This window comes from Benincasa hispida, chromosome 6 (assembly GCF_027475165.1).
Source record: "Benincasa hispida cultivar pf3 chromosome 6, pf3_genome.v1.1, whole genome shotgun sequence".
NCBI classification, from domain to species: Eukaryota; Viridiplantae; Streptophyta; class Magnoliopsida; order Cucurbitales; family Cucurbitaceae; genus Benincasa; species Benincasa hispida.
This window is the reverse complement of record NC_143483.1, coordinates 53798332-53820832: the sequence shown is the minus strand read 5'-3', so window position 1 is coordinate 53820832 and position 22501 is coordinate 53798332. Positions and strand designations below refer to the sequence as shown.

The following is a 22501-nucleotide window of genomic DNA, read 5'->3' as shown; positions in this document are numbered from 1 at the left end:
TGCCTTAATGTAGGTCTTGCAATTAACTGTGCTATTTGAATTATGAAGGTTTCTGGTATTAGTGAGATCTCAGCTCTTTCAAGGTCATCCATTATGTGTTTGGAGATGGTACTTAGGGCTGCTGTATGAGCTGACCTTCTGCTAAGAGCATCAGCAACAATGTTAGCTTTTCCTGGATGATAGAGGATCTGACAGTCATAGTCTTTGACTAATTCTAACCATCTTCGTTGCCTCATATTTAACTCTTTCTGGGTAAAGAAGTACTTATGGCTTTTATGATATGTATAAATTTGGATCTTTTCCCCATATAAATAACGTCTCCATATCTTTAAGACAAATACTGCGACAGCTAACTCCAAGTCATGAACGGGATAATTTTGTTCATAAGGTTTTAGTTGTCTTGAAGCATATGCTATTACCTTTCCATGTTGCATCAATACACAACCAAGCCCCTTCTTCGATGCGTCACTGTACACAGTTAAACTCCCTGATCCGTTAGGTATAGTGAGAATAGGGGCTATGGCCAACCTTTCTTTTAGTTCTTGGAAGCTTTGCTCACATGCTTGATCCCAGACAAAAGGATTATTCTTCTTGGTGAGGTTAGTTAAGGGTAATGCTATACTTGAGAAATTCTTCACAAATTTTCTATAATATCCTGCTAATCGAAGGAAGCTTCGAACTTCGCTGACTGTTGTTGAGCGAGGCCACTTGCTAAATGTTTCAGTCTTAGCAGGATCCACTGAAATTCCTTCTTGCTTTACAATATGCCCTAGGTAGACAACTTGTCACATCCAAAACTCAAACTTGGAGAATTTGGCATACAACTTTTCATTTCTTAATATGGAAAGGGCGTCCCTAAGATGTTTTTCATGTTCTACCTCAGACTTGGAATAGACCAAAATATCATCTATAAATACGATCACAAAGTTATCAAGATAGTCCTTAAAAATTCTATTCATCAAGTCCATGAAGGCTGCTAGGGCATTCGTTAATCCAAAGGGCATCACAACGAATTCATAATGCCCATATCTTGTTCGGAAAGCAGTCTTGGGTATATCAGACTCCTTGATTCGTAATTGATGATAACCAGATCGTAAGTCTATTTTGGAGAATACTGAGGCTCCTTGTAATTGGTCAAATAGGTCATCAATTCGTAGGAGTGGGTACTTATTCTTTATTGTCAACTTATTCAACTCTCGATAATCTATACATAAACGCATAGATCCATCCTTTTTCTTAACAAATAAGACAGGTGCTCCCCATGGAGACACACTAGGGCGTATAAATCCCTTATCTAACAATTCTTGTAATTGTATTTTGAGTTCTTTTAATTTTGCAGGTGCCATTCTATATGGTGCTTTATATATTGGTTCAGCTCCGGGAATTAGATCTATACAAAATTCTATTTCTTGACTAGGTGGTAAACCTGGTAGCTCTTCTGGGAATATATCTTTAAATTCTCTTATTATAGGAGTGGCCTTAATTTCATCCTTTTGGTTTCGTAAATCCAATACACTTGCTAAATATGCCCAAGCCCCATGGTTGAGCAAATGTTTAGTTTTTAAGGCTGAAATTATTCTTGAGGCTGATGGTATATTAGAACTCTTAAACTTAAAATTGGTTCCTGTTGGAAAGGTGAATATGACCTCTTTATTATGGCAATCTATGCTTGCATAGTTTGTTGCTAACCAATCCATACCTAGTATTATGTCAAAATCACTTATGTCTAGGATGATAAGGGTCAGCCTTAGTTTATGTCCTGATACTGACAATTCACAATTTTCCACTACTCAACATAGATACTCCGGCAGGAGTAGCTACGGATAGAATGTAGCCTAAGGGCTTTGATGTTAATTGAGCATGTTGTGCAAATGTTGTAGAGATGAATGAATGACTAGAACCCGAATCAAATAAAGTGAAGGCATAATACCCAAGGATGGGTAATGTACCTGTAACCACTGCATCTTGATCCTCTGCCTCTTGACGTGTAACAGCAAACACCCGTCCATTCTGTTGTTGGGTAACCTTATTACTAGTAGGCTGGGAGGTCTGGGCAGTTGATACTTGGTTGTTGAGCTTTGGACAGCCTTTGCATAGTGACCCATCTGGCTGCAGTTGAAACACACCCCTAAGTTCCGAAAACATTGCCCCTGATGGTGTTTTCCACAATTTCTGCACTTAGGATATGTAAATGTTTGACTCTCCTGTTGTGACTGTACGCTCTGAGCGCTTTGGAAAATTTGTGCTTGCCGTGGTGAACGTTAGAAGCCTTGTTGGGTGAATTTCCATTTTTGATTTGGCTTAAATCCTTGTTCAGAAGTTGAGATTTTGGCAACAAAATCTCTTCCATGAATAAGGCCGACTCGAGGGCAAAAGCATACTCTTTGTGTCGGAAAGCAATAACAATGCCTCGAATGCCTTCTCTTAATCCCCAAATAAACCTTTCCACCTTCTTCTCTTTTGTGTCCACAAGTCGAGGAACAAAGTGAGACAAGCGATCAAATTTTCGTTCATACTCTGCTACCGACATGTTCTCTTGACGAAGATTAAGAAATTCCACTTCCTTTTGATATCTCACTGTCAAAGGGAAATACTTATTGTAAAAAGCCTGATTGAATTGCTGCCATGAGACTATATCTTTGATTGTTCTTTGTGTGGATTCCCACCAGAACTTTGCATCGCCTCTTAACATGAAGATGGCACAATTTACTTTCTGTTCTTCTAGGATGTTCATATGGTGGAAAATATTTTCTATTTCTGTTATCTAATTCTCTGCTATAATTGGATCCAAGATGATCCATCAAATGTTGAAGGATTGAACTTCCCGAATTCTCGAATGATCTTCGAGTCATTTGTATCGTTGGTTATTGGTGTGGTGGATGAGGTTGTGTTTCCATTACTCATTTTTTGTATTAGGATTTGTAACGCTTCAGATGTAAGTAACACGTAAGGCGTCTGTCCATGTCCTTGATTTTGATCCCTTGTGGATTCACTTCAAGGTCTGCCTCGACGTGTTGGAGCCCTTTGTGGTGGCATATAGTACACATATTTTATTTTCATAATAAGGAAGCGATCTAATTTTAATTATTATTTATTTATTTTTTTAACTCATACCTTATGTTTACTAAATTATTTACTAAATTACTTGTTTGAAAATCCACTTACCGGCGTATTTGGCATAACTGTAGGGATCATTTAACAAGCCAAACCATCAAACACCACGACTCTTCTAATTAGTAGAGCCTAATTGGCTCAAATGCTCTAATACCAACCTGTAACGACCGGATCCTTACATATTATGGTCCGACAGCTATGACATGCATGCTTAGACCTTTCTATTATGAGACGAGTTTGAACATATCTAAGATTTTATTAATTAAGTAGAAAACTATATAAAAAGTTTATTTTACAAAACACCAGGATCTATAAAACCCTAGCATAGTGATACAAAAATGCATATGCCTATAATAGTGAGTTTGGTGGTTGGTTATTTGAGCGACGTCCAGTTCTGCCACCTACGTTGTGTTCTTACCTACAAAGTCTGTAAAAATAGGATGAGTATATAATATACCCAGTAAGTAGTTCTCACATAGGATAGTGACCAAATGCACAATCACATGCAACATGTTTTGAAAACATATGATTGAGACCGAAAACATATAATAACATGTGGTGGTCGGTTATGCTTCTTACGTAAATTTCTCCACCCTGATAGGAAGATGAGGACTTAGGAGGAAACTAACCCATCTGATGATTAGCGGGTCATGCACTCAGTAGGGCCAGAGTCGCATCCACATCAACCATTAACATAAACGTAAGATTGGACTAGAGGGGTGTAACCATACATACGCTATTAGTCCCTAGCATAATCTTGACATAGAATTGGGTCTAGAAGGGTGCAACCATACATGCCCTACTAGCCCTAGAATAATCTTGACATAGAATTGGGTCTAGAGGGGTGCAACTATACATGCCCTGCTAGCCCTAGAATAATCTTGACATAGAATTGGGTCTAGAGGGGTGCAACTATACATGCCCTGCTAGCCCTAGAAGCATAACCTTTATCTAATTAAAATTAATCTTATGAACAAACATAATGCATGAGGTCCCTTGTCGATAAACGCATTTTAAACATGTAATGCAACATAACAATAACATAATTATGCAACATATTAAAGGTACACTACCATGAAAAACGGGTGAGATAACTACATATCTTGACTGCGATCCTAGTTATTCCTTAGTATTCCCTATGGTTAATCAGTAGAGCTTTCCCTCTTAAATCAGAAGGAAATTTGGGCAGTACTTCCCTCGCGTTTCCTCCTTCAAACTAACAGAATTACTTCATCCTTTTCACACGATTTTGACTACTGAGTTTTGTTTGAGAATGAGTTTAACTTCCAGCCCAAAGCCTCCTATTTATAGCCGTTTCCAGCTATTCTCTGTGTGACAACTCATCCTACAAATGGCTTCTTTAAAATTACTTAGGTTTAAGAATTTCTCTTAATAAGACACCTAATTTTGGCTAACGTTTTCCCTTACGTCTTCAACCTTTGTTTGTATTCAATTTTAGGGTTCTCCATGTATAATCTATAAAATCGTGGCCAAATTCAATGCATAATCCACACTTCTATCCAAATCTCGCTCTCTCCAGCTTTCTCACTGGTTTGGCTCTCGTGACTCTCGCTCTCGCTCTCTCTAGCTTTCTCACTGGTTTGGCTCTTGTGACTCTCGCTCTCGCTCTCGCTCTCGCTGGTCTTGCTCTCGCTCTCGTTGGTCTTGCTCTCGCTCGTCTCGCTCTCTCGCTCTCGCTCTCTCCCACTGTCTCGTTGAGAATCTCGCTCTCTCCAATTTTCTCTCCACTCTCGGTAGTTTTCACGCGTAGGTTGTCTTCACTGCTTGTTGATTCCACTTCCCCTTTTTAACTCTTTCAAATTTTAAGAGTATATGGGCAATTAATTCACCTCTAATTCTTCCAACGAGCAGTGCCCAACCAAAAAGTTATCTACTGCTCCTTTGTCTCCTGAATTAGCTAGCGTCCAACTTCTAATTAATCCTCCCTGATTTTGCCCCCTTAATCATTATTTTTGGATAATTAATAAATTTCTTATTTTTTTCCAATTCTAAATTTTCACCCGACTTTTCTATTAAGTTTATATATTTTTCATTCTTAATTATATATTTTATTTGTTTTTCCTGCTTTCTAAATTAAGGTTAGGGTATTACATTTACCCTTTTAAATAAAATTTCGTCTTGCTTAACATTTGACATTTAATTTCTTGTAGTGTATGCGTACAAATTTGGGTTGTTACACATTGCGACAATTATATCACATATAATTGAATCAATTTAATTAAATTTATTAATTAAATCCCTCTATTAATTTGTATAATTTGAATTAATCCAAAAACTTATTCTCAATTAATCCTATTGAGCTACCAAGGGGACCTCATGGACCTGTAGTTTGAAGCTCCAACGGTATATGAATAATTAATTAAACTCTTCGCACTGCAAATATATTTATGTGTCCATTGGATATAACCAATCAACAGTATGATGATCCTTCACAAATTGCTTGTAAGTACAACACGGCCAAATTACCATTTTCCCCCGTAGTTACCTCTAACTCCTTAAGTACCACTGATCCCTCAAATGAACAATAGATCATATTTCAACTATGACTAAACCCCTTTCGGACTAGGAGAGGGTGTGGCGCCACATTGTTTAGGACCCGGAATCAGCCCTCAAGGGAGCAATTTATCTACTTACCTCTGCCTCGAGGAAGGAGTGAATTTCATCTTGTGTAGTTGAGTTCCCAGTTCCCAGCTCCTCAATCAGACGAATCCCCAAAATGGTAGGCTTGTTAAGTCGGTGATCTAGCCACTCTAACCCATACAAATCAAAGGACCACCCTCATAGGCAGAAGTTTATAACTCATTCAGGATTAAGGTCATGTTACCTATGGTCATCCTAGTGAAATGTAAGTCTCTATTATGAATGGCGTTATATAATGAGACTAAACATTTCATGGTCTGGTCTTGTACAAGCTCCTTTGTATAGAATATCCCCACTTGCATGTCTATACATGAATGATCAGAATCAGATTATTTGTAGTACTTTACAACAATTGTCACACCTACAAAGTGGGCCATACTCGTAGTGTCACCAAGATAAGGTACCTAGCCTTATCCATCTACTACAGACCACTTATGTTATCACTTAAACATGATCCACTCGTATGTCTCTACATACATGTTTAAGTCACAAAGATAACCTTAGATGTTAGTTTATTGGTTTGTGGTTAATGGAACAAACATATCATATAGTTTATAGACAACGAATAAAATATCATATATTTTATTAAATACATAATGAGTTTGTACAATAATGTTTACAAACTATAAGACCCTTTGAGATTTAGAGCATCAACCCCAACAGTCTTTTGGTGGTGTCCCTTTTGGAAGAAAAGATCATGATCTGTTCGAGAGATTTCTTGAAGAAATCGGTTCTTCAAAGGTAAATTTATTTCCTCCTCTTTCTTTTGAAATTAGCATGAATTAAGTTTATTTTAATGCATAATCCTTCTCTTTTAATTATGTAATTTTTGTAAGTTCTGTGAAAAACGAAAATTGGGACCGATCCCCACATTTAGCTGTGTAAACCTTCAATGGTTTTCCCTTCAAATAGAATATCTTAAAAAATAATTTGAGATGAAAGATCTCGGAAAAAGAACAAAATTTTGTCTTGGCTTGCAAATTGAGCATTTAGTAAATGGGATTCAATTTATACAAGAAAAGTTTTGAAAAGATTTTATATGGACAAAGCACATCCATTGAACATGCAAATGGAAGTTCGTTCATTAGGTGCGAAGAAAGATATATTTTGACCTCGAAATGATAATGAAGAATTTTTTAGTCCTGAAGTACCTTATCTTAGTGTAATTGGTGCACTTATGTATCTTGTTAATAATACAAAACTAGATATTACATTTTCAGTAAATTTATTAGCAAGATATAGATCTTCTCCAACAAAAAGACATTGGAGCGAAATTAAGCATTTACTTCGTTATCTCTGAGGTTTTTTTTTTTTATTAAAATCAATCAAATTTTGATCTAGTTTGTTATGTAGATTCTAGATATTTATCTGATCTACACAAAGCTACATCTCATATAAGTTATCTGTTCACATGTAGAGGAACTGCTATATCATGGCAATCAGTGAAACAGACTATAACTGCCAATCATACTGAAATTCTTGCAATTCACGAGGCTAGTCAAGAATGTGTATGGCTAAGATCAATGACTCAACACATTCATGGAACATATTAAAGAAGATAGAATAAAACATATTTCACCGAAGCTTTTTTACACTCATGATCATGAAGAAAATGGTGACATCACTATACAACAAATTTATTCGAAAGATAACCTAGCAGACTTATTTACAAAGGCATTACCTACCGCAACATTTGAAAAACTGGTGCACAACATTGGAATGCGGCGACTCAAAGATCTCAAGTGACGTTTCCTGAGGGAAAGTAAATATACTACTTTTTTAAAAGTATCAGATTATATGAAATATGTACTATTTTTCTTTTACTAGGATTTTTTTTCCAATGGATTTTTTCCTAGTAAGCTTTTAACTAGGAATAATTCATATATTTGGCATCTAAGGGAGAGTATTCTAAATATGTTAAATTAGATGTAATGTAGATGCCCATTATTAGTGTCCAATGGCCATGTGTCACTTATCCATTATCCCATGTGTTGTCCACATGTCTCAAGATTACACATTATTAGTGCCCATATAATCCACTTCCTATTTGCTAAATTTCCTATAAATAGTGGCATTTGGTAGGTTTTGAAAGACACATTGGGCAAAGTCCGTGAAAATTGGAGAAGTGGAGAATTTAGAGAAATTTCTTATTTTATATTTTAAATTTATTTTATTTTGTTTATTTATATATTTTGTTTAATTTATTTTAATATTAATTTATTTTATTATTATAATATATTTATTTTTATATTATATTTTATTGTATCCGTGTTCCCTTATACTCCTCAGATTCATAACAAATAGATTACTATAGATTTATTGAGATAAATAACTATATCAATTTTGTTAGTTTAATATCAATCAATTAATTATTTAACCATTTTCAAAATAAAATTATATATAAGATGAAAAACAAAAAAATATATCTGGGAATAACTTATTCACAATCAAAGTGTTAAAAACCATGTAACAATCATGAGTTTAGCATGTCTATGTTAATTTTCATCCAGTTAGCCCTTAAACCAAGCAATCCCTCAGGAACGTTAATTAAGGCCCTTCTTAAGGTTAGGCATCATGTATGGAGGATCATCCAAGATATCATTCCCACAAAAGTCAATGTTTTTAAGAAATGACTTGATGCTAACCTTTTTTGTTTGTTTTCTAGAAATAATGGGAGACCACTATATGCGGCTTCTGTTTTGTGATGTGTAGGGCTCATTGGCATCCTTCAAAGCTCTGGGAGTTGGATGGATAACAATCTCAAGGAGGATGAGTGTGGTAAGTGAAGGATTCGAATCCCGTAGCAGAAGCGTTTTGTGAGAACCCTTTCATCCCTCAATTCGATTTTTACATGGCATGCTTTAGGGAAAAAGATTAGAACCATTTTTACTTTTGTAGATTCCTAAGTTTCACGAACAATCCTCTTTAAGTTCCAACGAATGGCTCCTCCAATGATCTTGACCACGAACGATTTCTTGAACAATCTCGAACACTACCACGAGAATAACCTCATTATTTTATAGGATTCCAATAGAGGAATAAGTGGTATCCAACTATTGGGAGAGGGATAGAAGAAAAGGGTTTTGGAGAGTAGAGAAGATTCTCGTTGTAGCTTAGGAAAACTTTTGCACAGTAACACTTGTGTGTTGTGTATTGTCAGTGTCAGTATCAGTGTCTCCCAAAGGGTCCAGAGGGAAGTTTTTATATAGAAAAGAGCCAAGCTATTTTCCTAATCCTTTTCCTATTTCCCTTTTCCACAATTAATTAATTAATTAATACTTATTTAATTAATTATCTCAATTAATTAACACTTATTTAATTTAATTTATACACTAATTAAATAACTATTTATACATGAAATTAAATTTAATGTATGTATATATATATATATTTAATTATCATAAACATCGTACGTATATGTGCAATACCTCTCTATTAATTAATTCTTTGTGAATCTAATTCACTTTAATTAATTCATTGTATCTTTTTCAAATATCATTTTCCAATTTAATTTGAATTATAGATCATATCTATAATCAAGGGCTTCAGACTTATGTTGCATTAGGTAGAGATACCCGTACCTCGAATAATCATCTATGAAAGAGATGGTTGACTAGATGTATCGACATCAACAATTCTTGTTGATCTATTGGCCTGTTCAACAACTCTTGTTGAACCTTCAGTAGTTTCACTAGAAATCTCATGTATAACAAACTTGCTTCGTGGTTTATGATCCCTGATGTGGTCTTCTTCCAAGAAGATAGCATTTGTCGACACAAACACTTTGTTCTCACTCTGATCATAGAAGTATCCACCCTTCGTTTCCCTGGGGTAGCCTACAAAGAGGCAAACTTTCGAACGCGGTTCCAACTTCTTCGAGTTAGCCACAAACACGTGGGTCGAACATCCCCAAATCCTGAAATGGCCTAAACTATATTTACGACCTCTCCACAACTCAAAAGGTGTTTCAGAAACACTTTTTGAGGGAACGTTGTTCAAAATATAACATGCAATCTCCACTGCAAAACTCCAAAACTGGTCTGGAAGATGAGCATAACTCATCATAGATCGAACCATGTCCAATAGGGTTCTGCTTCTCCTTCTGATACACCATTCTGTTGAGGTATACCCGGGGCCAAGAGTTGGGACGTAATTCAATGTTCTATCATATAGTTCTGGAATTAGAGGTCCATATACTCTCCACCACGATCATATTATAGTGTTTTTATCTTCTTACCTAACAAGTTTTCAACTTTAGCCTTATACTCCTTGAACTTCTCAAGGGCTTTAGACTTACGTTGCATTAGGTAGAGATACCCGTACCTTGAATAATCATCCATGAAAGAGATGAAATATTCATACCCACATCGAGCCCTAACACTCATCAGACTACAGAGGTCTAAATGTATAAGTTCCAAGGTTTCCTTGGCTCTATAACCTTTTCCAGTAAAAGATTGTTTAGTCATCTTGCCTTCAAGGCATGATTCACATACCGACAAAAAGTTTTCTTCTAAACTCTTTAGAAGTCCACATTTTACCAATTGCTCAATCCTATTGAGGTTAATGTGACCTAATCTTAGATGCCAAAGATGGACATTTTCCTTAGGAGAAACCTTTGGTCTTTTAGCTGTTGTTGCTGTACTGAATATTTCAGTATTAAACAAGGCTTTTATGACTAACGACCTTAGTACATATAAGTTATTTTCCATTGAACCAAAACCAATCTCCATACAATTCTTAAAAATAAACACTTTACTCTCAGAAAAGAAGATAGTATAACCTTGTTCAATGAGACAAGAAACCGAGATTAAGTTCCTCTTGATATGAGAAACTACAAAAAATATTATCCAGTAATAGATAACGTTTCTTGTCCAAAAATAACTTCAACCTACCTACAGCAACAGCTGAAACAACCTCACCAGTACCGACTCGAAGAGTCATCTCTCCTTGTGGCAACGTTTTTCAGGAACTAAATCCTTGGTAAGAGTAACTAACGTGATTAGTAGAACCTGAATCAAGGATCCAGGCAGAATCATCATTCTCTACTAAACACATCTCCAAGATAAATAAATCACATGAATTGTCTTTAGACTTCCTCCTCTTTTGGAGAGTAGTAGGATCAGTATCATAATCGAAATATTCTCCAAGTTCCATTTCAGAGAAAACTTCTCGTCGATGAACTTTAACAGAGTCAGCAACACTTGCTTTCTCTTCCTGGAGGTTATCTTGGGAACTGACACGATTGGTATCTTTGTCATCCATCCCTTTGTGCTCGAAAAGTAAGAACTGATATTCAAACAATTCTTGCAACGAGTCCATGATCTCATGTGCAATGACCATGTTCTCAACCCTTTTAGACAAAACATCAGATATGCTAGCCAATATGTGAAGTCGGGCCAACAAGTTAGCCTTCATCCACACCTCATATGCATTACGAACATTTCGCGATGCATCAAGGGTCAGGACTTGAGGACACTTCTCAACCATGACAAAATCGAGGTCGTTTACCACGAAATATGTTTTAATAGACTCTTTCCACTGTTTGAAATTGGTCAAACTAGAGGCATTTAACGGAAAAATATTCAAGTTGCTGAAAAAGAAACACATTGACCTGCATTAGGTTTTAAGCAAATACTCGTTGAAAAACATACATCCAATATGGTTTAGCAAAAGCCGCCGAAGGGTGGTCAATTCATCCTTCCTCTGAAATTAGACATTCTCAACCAACCATTAATACTAAAACAACTCTTGCTCCTATAACGACTAACCACCATTGATTTGGTCAAGAAATCATTAACTTACTTAACAATTTCCCGTAAACCCGTCATTTTAGGCCCTAGAGTTCCCCCCCAAGCAGCCAATCCGAAGGGAAAAAATCCGATTGGAAAACTAAAGTGCCCTATCCGATTCTGGAGTTCACCTTGATATTGACCAACTGCACAAAACCCATCCGAAGGGGGACACTTCCAGAGCGCTACGAGGGAGTGCAAGTGTAACACCCCGAATTTTCACTTTTTATATAATTTCAGTAATTTTGTTATTAGAAGGCATTTTTGAAATTTTGGATTTGAAGTATAAGTGTGGGAATTTAAGTGTTAGATGTGAAAATTATTCAATTTTGAAATTTAATTTGAAAATTAATGACAGGAATTAATTTTCTTTTGAAAAGGAAAAGAAATAAATAGTATAAAGTGGATTAAAGAAACGATTTAAGTGTAATTATACTTTTCCTTTTTTAGTTATTATTATTATTATTTTTAAAATAAAAAGAAGAACCCATCCCTCCTCCTTCCTCACGATCTCCAAGCCGCCGGACCCCTGAAACTCTTTTTTTTTTCTCCTCTCACCGACCCTCTTCGCCGGACGTCGCCGCTTGGTTCGTGAAGCCGCCAGCCGTCCGGACCTCAAGCCAGACGCCACCGTTCCCCTGTCCTAGTCCCTCGTGAAACCCGTTGGTCGCTCCCTGTCCGAAGCCGTCGCTCGTCGAGCCCTAGCACCGTTCGTTGTCCAGCATCTCCGGTTGTCCTAAGCCGTCAAATCTGAAGCCGCTAGTCATCGCGCCGCCATCAGTTTTCTCACGCGTCAGATCTGAAGTTCTGTCGATCTGCCTCTTCATCCGTCCCTCGCCAACAAAAGCTCACCTGTACGCCGCTCGTTGCTTAGCCGTCTGCCAACTACCGCACAGGTTTGTAGTCGTCAGCCACTGGCAAGCCACTGTCTTGTGTTAGAATTTGACGTTGGGTATTGAATTCAAGATTTGGAGGATTTAGAGGTGTTGCCCAACAAGATGGAGATTTAATTTCAGCAGAAAAATTGTTAAAGTTTGGTCTTGTTTCAAGGTTTTGCTTTGCAAAGGGGAGATAAGCTTGCTTGGGTTTACTTGGATTTAATTTTGAAGTAAGTAATCTTACTACTGGAATTGTCTTTGTGTCATAAATTTATGATTTATTTTTGAAGATTTTAAGACTAGTTACAAGGATACTTTTGACTATTCTGAGATTTAATGGACTCTTTAGAAAAGATATAGGAACGTGTGATAATATATCTGAAGCATTTTAATGTATGAACATGATTTAGAATTTTATGAGTTACATTAAAAGGATGATTGAGCATGACCCTTAAATGTAAGTTAAGTGGCACTCCTACTGGAATGTCCTACTGGAATGTCTTAAAGTTAGATGAGGATTCGACATTTGCTGATTCATATAGTTATGCAAATTATTATGAGAATGTGTAGACAGTACTATATATTATGAAATCTCAAATACTTGATTGTTTACATAGCTTAGTGCATGAAAGTGATGTACTAGAGCAGATCCATTAACACTAGATTAATTTACGTATGTTGAGGTTAATTAATATGACCTTGATGAGGAGATTTTAGAGGATTCATGATTAGGTGAAGGTTATATGTAATAGGAAGCTAGATACCATTTTTTCCTTTCCAGACTATGTGACTGCATGAAAGTAATGCACGTCCAAGGACCTAGTACATGAAAGAGAGGTACTAGGGCTGGTGTGTATGAAAGTGATAAATACCTAGAGGGTACTGGGGTGTACGAAAGAGGTACATACTTAGTGAGTTATGTGTATACGAAAGAGGTGTATGCCTAATCATGTGTACGAAAGAGGTACACATCCCTACATTTATAGAGAGGATCTAGGGTGTACGAAAGAGGTACATACTTAGTGGATTATGTGTATACGAAAGAGGTTATACATAATTAGATGTACGAAAGAGGTACATACTTAGTAGGTTAGGTGTATACGAAAGAGGTGTATACTTAACTAGGTGTACGAAAGAGGTACACCTTCAATGGGTTATGTGTATACGAAAGAGGTGTATACGTAACTATGTGTACGAAAGAGGTACACATTAAGTGGGTTATGTGTATACGAAAGAGGTGTATGCATAACCATGCGTATGTAAGAGATTGTGTTTTCTTCAGGATTCACCAGAGGTTGTGGGTCCTACGGGACTTATTTGAGGTAGTGGGCATATTCAATTACCTTAGGATAGAAATAAGTTTTTCATATATATATGTGTTCCATGAGGACTAGAATAATTTATATATTCCACTAGGGGTAGACATCTAGAGGACATAGATGTCTAGCCTGACCCCCAGTAGTGGGGTTACTTACTGAGTATTTTATACTCATTCTTTCTTATGTTGATGTTTCAGGTAAGGGGTAGAGATGTACCAGCGATGGCGCAGCAGGATTTGTGATCGTGCCACTGGGACTAGTTTTTACGCTTCCGCATCATGAGATTTAGAGTTCTTTTCACGTTTCTCTTAATGTTTAGTTTTGATGTTTGAAACTTATTATTAAGAATTGTTCTTCATATGTATTTATTAACCTTTATGATTTATGGATACCCTATTATTGTTTTTAACAATTGCATTTAATAAATGTCTTTTGAACTTCTCTTGTTTTAATTAGCATTTATTTCAAATAACTGAGCGTCGTTTTAAATTCTTTGCATGCATTTATTTTGGTAACGTTCTTACTTAAGTCCTAGGGGGTCGGGTCGTTACAGCAAGAATGATCTCACGGTGCGAACCAATGAAGGAGACCGCAGGACATGTTGACAAACACCCTTCACCCACTTACTATAAATACTTTTTCCGTCCACTTTGATATTGACTCATGCAAACATCATCCGAAGAGGGATTCTCACAGGCACCACGAGGCCAAAATGAATCTCACGCGTGAACATTTAGGGAGAAACGTGAGTGGAATCATTGACATATCATAGATATCTCTTCCTCCCACTGAGTATTTTATAACCTAGGGTTTAGTTTAATTAGAAAAAACATAACTAAGAATTTTAACTAAGTGACTTTTTAGGTTTGCTCAAGAGTAACTTTTACCTTGGAAAGTTGAAACAACTTTTGATCATCATTCATTAAAATCTTTAACGAAGTCTTTGATAAACTCTCGTATGCTTGCAGAAAATCTATTTAATTCACCTTTCCAAGTAACTTCCTAGGTAGGGGTGTTCCATTTTCGTCAGCTTAAGTACCCCAGCCTAGACAAAACCCGCCTTAGACAAAAGGTTCCTTATAGATAGATTTAATACAAATTTAATCATTTATGCCAATCAATTTAATCCTATTAAACCGATTTAAAAAGATTAAACTTAGGTATCTAATCTCATTAGAACCTTGAACTTAGGTTTATCTCAATCCAATTTTAAAATTCTTTTAAAACATGAGTTTGCCTAAGTTCGTATGCAACTCTTTCTTATTGATTTTAGTTCTAATTTCCCTTATAACGCTTATAACAGAAACAACCAAAACCATCCACAACACGAAGAAAGCACATACAAGGCATTCATAACTTTTATAAACAAGTCTAAGTGTCATGTAGAGATGTCCACGGGGCGGGACGGGGCCGGGGATGCCATTCCCCATCCCCATCCCCACTCCTCATTTCATTCCTCATCCCTGTGAAATTTCCCATGGGGATCGGGTTCCTGGGGGAATTTTTCTCCGTTACCTTTTTTCTTTCTTTCTAAAAAGTCAATTAATTTAAATCACTAATATGAACAAGTTTTAATTAAATAATTAACTTTATCACTATATTGTTTATTATAGTTAGTTTTGGCCTAAAAAAGCTAATTAATTTTCTTTACTAGAAAGAAATAAATATAAATCAAATTATTCACATATATAATCTAAATTTAAATATATTCATTATCTTTCCCAATAAATAATCAAATTTGAAATTTAAATGTAATATTTATATAATAATCATAATAACATACATTAGATAACTATACTAAATAAATATGTAAAAGCTAATCGGGCGAGGACGGGGAACGGGGGCAGGGACGGGGAATGCATTCCCCGTCCCCGTCCCCGTTTAGCTCATAGGGAATTTTTTTCCTCACTCCCTCCCCCATTCCTCGCCTTATCGGGGAATCCCTAACCCGTTTGGGATGGGACCCCCTCCCCGTGGGGAAATTGGACATCTCTATTGTCATGTTCCATGCATTGTTCATTTATTTCTACTTTTATATAACACTTATACAACCAAGCAATGAACCAACCAAACATGCGTCCATTCACCCTTATACTATAACACTTATAATACAAAGATGGTGCATGAATATGCTTACTGCATGCATAAATATAACTCTTATATTTCATGATGCATGTGGCATGCTCTCTTGTAATTTCATCATGCCAAAAACTATATTATAACATCTAAAATATATGATGCATGAATAATTGCATAACCTACGGGGGGGTTTCAAATCTATATGTCATATATTGTGGCATATAAACAACATACATCCCATGTACATTAAATAAAAGTTGATGAACTGGGATAATTAGCCTCAATCCTTAAAAAAAAAAAAAACAAACTATTACAAATAGCAAAGAGTCTCCAGTTCAAACAAGTGAACCGGGTCTTGAACTGTCCGGGCAAAAAAACATGTCTCCTTGATCGTGTACCAAACTCTTTGTGATCGCCTACACGAAAGAGTAAACGTTTTACTCAATCGTTTACCAACACTTCTTGAGCTAAAAGATCGTTTAGCAACAATCGTGTACCTTTAACTATGCGATGAAGTATGAGATACGTGATCGTGCAGGCGCATCTTGCAACACAAGCCTTAAGCGATCGACTAAACGACAACGATGCAGCGAAGCACAATCATCTAAACGATCGCTGAGCAAGCACAAGGTATCGTATACCGTGTGATCATGTAGTCAGTGACTATGCGATGAAGCATGCTAACTACACGATCGTTTAGTGTGTTCGCCTTTTATTAAACGATGAGCATCAAATGCTTTACGCGATCGTTTACCTCTAGCGTCCACGTGATCGAGCAACGAATGCTATATGATAGAGTAAACGCTTTACCCCATTGTTTAGCAATAGCTAAACGATCGTTTAGTAAATACTACACGATCGGGCAGAATATTTCTACATGATCGTTTAGTAAAAACTGAATTATTGTTTACCTTAGGCTACACGATACGACCAACCTTTGGTCTTCTTCCTCGATGAGAACCGCATATCCATGCTTCGAAACTTCATCATGAACAACTTAACAAACTCAAACACTTTGAATTACAAACTCGATTGCTTGTTAATTATGCCCAAAAATGCAGGGGCCCTTACAAATTAACACTTTGTAATAAAAAAGAAAGCTTTAAACAGAGGCAATAACCCGTAAAAATTCATCAACACATCCACAAACGCATTTAACACATAAACGCAATGCAGAAACCTTAAAACCCACCACGACCATAAAATAAATTCAAAACAGAAATGAAATTTGGAATATCATAACAATCTGGCTCTGATACCAATTGAAGGAAATCAGGCATGAGGATCTTCATGAGCAATGAAAGGATCATTCCAAATTTCATTTGAATTGAACATAAACAATTACAGTATGAGAACGGAAACTAATAGGTCATGTACAACACAAAATTACAACATCCTAATAAGAGTATCAAGGGATAGAGTATGCGTACCTTTGAAGAACCATTCTTCAAATGCCCTTGATCAATCTACAAGCGTCCACAACACAACAACACGAACGCAACGATCAGTGTATAGCACGATCAACAACGAATACCACACGAACAACACAATCACGAACCCGACGAACGGCCTCCACAAACAAATCGAGTCACACTCGATTCACAAAGTGAGTAAGAACACCACCACAATGGTTACCTTGGTATTCTCGGTGTGAGAATCAGGAGTTGTGGGCTCTATATGAACTTGGCTTGAGGAAGAGACTGTAGGACAACAATCGTGTAGACGATTAAGCAAGTGAGAGATAAGAAGTTGTCTATCGTATAGACGATATGCTCAATCGTGTAGTAAATGGCAGCCTATCGCATAGACAATGCCACGCGGTCGTTTAGCTACAACTAACTGATGAACTATCGTATAGTCAAAGTCCACGATCGTTTAGTCTCTCTATAGCTATCGCTTAGTGAAACACTTTCACTTGATAGCTTTCTCTGTGAGTTCTTTCCGAAAGTAGCAACTCTCTAAATTTAGGAAAATATTTTTCCTTTTATCTCATAGTTACCATAAAACCACCAATACCCTCCCGTTCAATCGGTTATTAGAGAAAAAGATTTAATTATCAAATAATAATATCATTATAAATAAATATGAAGACTAACCTACCATATTATATTTATAACCTATAGTTTTAATATTCCATCTCATAAAACATACAAACCATAGTTCTCTTTCTATTTTATGGCACTTAATGTAAATCATGTTTACATTAATCCTCCACTTGATGTATCTCATACATCACACCAATTATATCATATATAATTGAATTTCCTTATGTTAATTTGAACACTTCAAATCAACCCCAAGAATTGATTCTCAACTTGAATCCATTGAGCTACCAAGGGGACCTTATGGATCTGTAGCTTGAAGCTCCAACGGTATGTGAATAACTGACTAAACTCTTTAGTCACGGGATCCGCCATCTGTTAACTGTCGAACACTCCACTAAAGACCGGTAGCTGCGCTCTCCTCACTACAAATATATTTCTGTGTTCATATCAACTAATCAATAGTGCGATAACCTTTCGCAGATAGCTCGTAAGTACAACTGGGCCAATTTACTGTTTCCCCTGTAGTTACATCTAACTCCTTAGTACCACTAATTCCTCTAATGAACAATAAGTCATAGTCCTACTATGACTGGGTTCTCTCTTCCAAAGAGAGGATGTGGCCACTATGTTCAAGACCCGGAACCAGCTCTTAAGGGAGCAATCTATCTACTTACCCCTACTTTGGGGAAGGAGTGAATTTCGTCTAGTGTAACTGAGTTCCCAACTCCCCAATTAGACAAATCACCAAAAAGGTAGGCTTGTTGAGTTAGCAATCTGGCCACTCTCATCCATACTAATCAAATGACCGCCCTCAAAGGCAGAAGTTCCCAAAACACTCAGGATTAAGGTCATATCACCTATGTTCGTTTAAGTGAGATATAAGTCTCAAGTATCAACAACGTTATATAAAGAGACGAATCATCTCGTGGTTCAGTCTTATACAAACTCTTTGTATAGGACACCCTCGCTCGCATGTCTCCACTGAATGGTCAGGATCAGACCATCTGTAGCAGTTCACAACACTTGTAAACCTCTACAAATCGGGTTGTATCCGTAGTGTCATCAAGATAATGTATCCCTCCTTTATCATTCTACTACAGACCTTTTAGATTATTTCTTAAGGCATGATCCACTTGTATATCTCATATACATGCTTAAGTTTATATATAATAACCATAGATCTTTGTTTATTAGATATGATTAAATGCAAAATAAAATAACTCTTATTTTATTCATAAAAATGTGTATAAAGTTTACAAACTACGAGACTCTGGGAGAATTACGACACCAATCCCAACAAACGAGTGCATTCCATCTTATACTATTATGTTCCTAGCTCCCCACTCAGTCTTGTCCCCAAAATGGTAGGCATATTTTGTCAGAAAACTGGCCACCCTCACCTATACAAATCAAAAGACAATTCCTTGTGAACAAGAGTTCGGTTTAGTCTTATGCAAACTCATTGCATAGGATACCCTCATTCGCATGTCAACTACACGAACACATTGGATCATTGTGTTAGTATCAAATACAAAGTGGGTCGTATTCATAGTGTTACCAGAATAAGGTACCGAACCTTATCCTCATACTATAAACCCTTCAGGTTGTATCTTGAACATTGATCCCTGTATGTTTCCACATACAATTCAAGACTCATAAGGCAGCCTTGGGTGTTAGTTTATTGGATTTAGGGTTATTAAGACAAAATAGACAAACAACACAAATAATAACATTTATTGAATTAACATCTATAAATCTTTATTGATGACGACCAATTAATGACATTTACTATCTACGAGTTTTAGAGTAAAAACCCAAAAAACTCCTACTTGAACTAAAGCTTTAGCAGTGGGTTGTGCATAATATCATAATAAAAAAGGTGGGATTATTTTAAATAAATACAATAAACTAGGGTATCCATATACCCATTACACACCTCCCACTTGTCCTAGATTATACAATGTACATTCCTCGTAGACCTGGACTCTCTAGATGACCTTCAAACACTTTAGGCGAGAGAGAGTCTTCGTAAATAGATTGACAATGGCTACTGCCCCATTGTTGTCACAGTATAAGGTGATGAGCAAGTCTATATTTGGAACCCCTTCCAATTCATTTAAGAACTTCCTTAGCCAAATTGCTTCATTTGTTGCTTCATAAGCAGCTACATACTCAGCTTCCACATTGGAATCCACAATACATCCTTGCTTGATGCTACACTACATTATAGTTCCCTCGTTCAGGATAAACACTGATCCTGACGTGGATTTTCTAGAATCCTTGTCAGTTTGGAAATCAGAGTCGATGTATCCTATAAGGATCAAATCCTTAGCTACATACACCAGCTTATTGTAGGGGGGATCAGATCCCACAGTAGAAACATTTTGTTAGAACACCTTGCATCCCGCAAATCGATTTTACATTAAACAAAATCATTGTACAAAACAAAATATATAAACATGTAAATTAGCATGCATTAGGGAAAAGATTAAAATGATTCTTACATTTGTAGATTTCCAAGTGCCACGAACTTCTCCTAGTTCTAACGAATAGATCTCCAACGATCTTGATCACGAACAATTTATTGAACAATCTTAAACACTACCACGAGAGTAACCTCGTTATTCTTTGGGATTCTAATAGAGGGATAGGTGGTATCCAACTATTGCGAGAGGGAGAGAAGAAAAGGGTTTTGGAGAATAGAGAGAATTCTCTTAGAGAAAATTCTGCACAATAACACTAGGGTGTTGTGTATTGTCAGTCTTTCTCTTTGATGATAATATGTGTGTCTTCCAAAGGGCCATAGGAAGGTCTTTATATAAAGAATGGCCAAGCCCTTTTCTTAATACTTATTTAATTAATTAGCTCAAATAAAGAACACTTATTTAATTTTAATTTGCACAATAATTAAATAACTATTTATACATTAAACCCAATTTAATGTATATATTTAATTATCATATACATACCATATATATGTGCAAAACCTCTCTATTAATTAATTCTTTGTGAATCTAATTCACTTGAATTAATTAATTTGAATCTTATTCAAATATTACTTTCCAATTTAATTATAGATCATATCAATAATTAATTATATATTAATCACATTAATATATAAATTCCTCAAATTAATTTGAACAATTCAAATTATCCCTCTTAAATATCAACTAGTGAGCTAACGATGGGACTTGGTGGATCTGTAGATCAGAAGCTCCAGCGATATGAGATTAATTGGCTAAACTCATTAACCAAATTAATCAATATTTGTTAACTGTGGGTACACTCCAGTAAAGACCCACAACTACATTCTTCTCACTACAGACATATTTCTGTGTCCATGGATATAGACTAATACCAGCAAGTTAGTCCTTCATGAGTATTCGTAACTCCAGCTGGGTCAAATTACCGTTTTACCCTTTGGTTGCCTCTGACTCATTAAGTACCAGTGCTTATCTAATGAACTACCTGTTTATGGTCCAACCAATAAACAGAAACCCCTCTCATACTAATGAAAGGGTAGGGCCCTTTTAAAGGGAACACTCATCTACTTACCCTTAAGGCAAGAAGAAGTGAATTCCATCTTGTATTATTATGTTCCCAAATCCCCATTCAGTTTTGTCCCCAAAATGGTAAGCTTATTAGGTCGAAAATTTGGAAACCCTCACCCATACAAATAAAATGATAATCCCTCATAAACTTGAGTTCAGAATATACTCATGATTAAGACTAAGTTGCCAAGGTTATCATAATGAAATAGGAACCTAACTAGTCAACGGTGTTACTGATGACTATATTTTGATGAATGTCCTTTATTAGTATGCATGCACTGTGATGATATATAAGATACTCAGGTTCTTTCGATAAAGACATTTTTATACGATACTACGCCTAAATATATGTGTTGATAGTGCTATGCTCGTAGTATGTGATGAAGTAGTGCGTGTCACAAGTTTCTTTGCGCTGAAACCAAGTATAATTCCAACGCAAGTTTCTCAGAATGATCCGAGGTCGGACACAGGGATTATTTTCGTTAATGCGATACTTATGTGATACATGCGACCGGTTTTTAACAATGAATAAAGAATGATGGTTTATATAGAAATATAAATTGTGATGTAATAAAATTGCGTTAATAAAGTAAATTCCTAAACTAATATGATACAAGATACAAGATACATGATACTGAGGTCGAGAACTGACTGTGAAGTTGTACAAAGAATCGATGTTTACGATGGCAAGTCTTATGAATGAAGCAGAAAGAGAAAGAGTAAAGAGTAAGAACATCGTAAGTTTGTTAATCATGTTAAGAACGCAACTAAGGTCCCATTTTCCCTTGGCGTACACCTCTCAGTGATCGGCCACGTTCCCATATCTCTATGGTGAAGCAGGGATGAACGTGATGAACGTAAGGTTGTTTCCATCTCTGGAAATACTTCTCGCTTTAGTTAACGCATTCTTCCAACCTTCACTTGATAGGCAGAATAACATTTTCACTTCTGCTCTCACAGGAGAAGATGCCATCGAGCATGCTTTAGCTAAACTTAATTATTTCCTTAACACTAATTAACTCACTCGCTTAATTCTTGCTATTTACCCAGGGGATTAAGCACACT

At 36.3% G+C, this 22501-nt stretch overlaps 1 long non-coding RNA gene across 1 annotated transcript; it reads left to right on the top strand.

Moving 5' to 3' along the window:
- Positions 1–12535: 12535 nt before the first annotated feature.
- LOC150035771 (uncharacterized) lies at positions 12536–14213 on the top strand. The gene is made up of 2 exons (XR_016530036.1): positions 12536–12672; positions 13959–14213. It is a non-coding gene; the product is annotated as an uncharacterized LOC150035771 (long non-coding RNA).
- The last annotated feature ends 8288 nt before the right edge of the window (positions 14214–22501 follow it).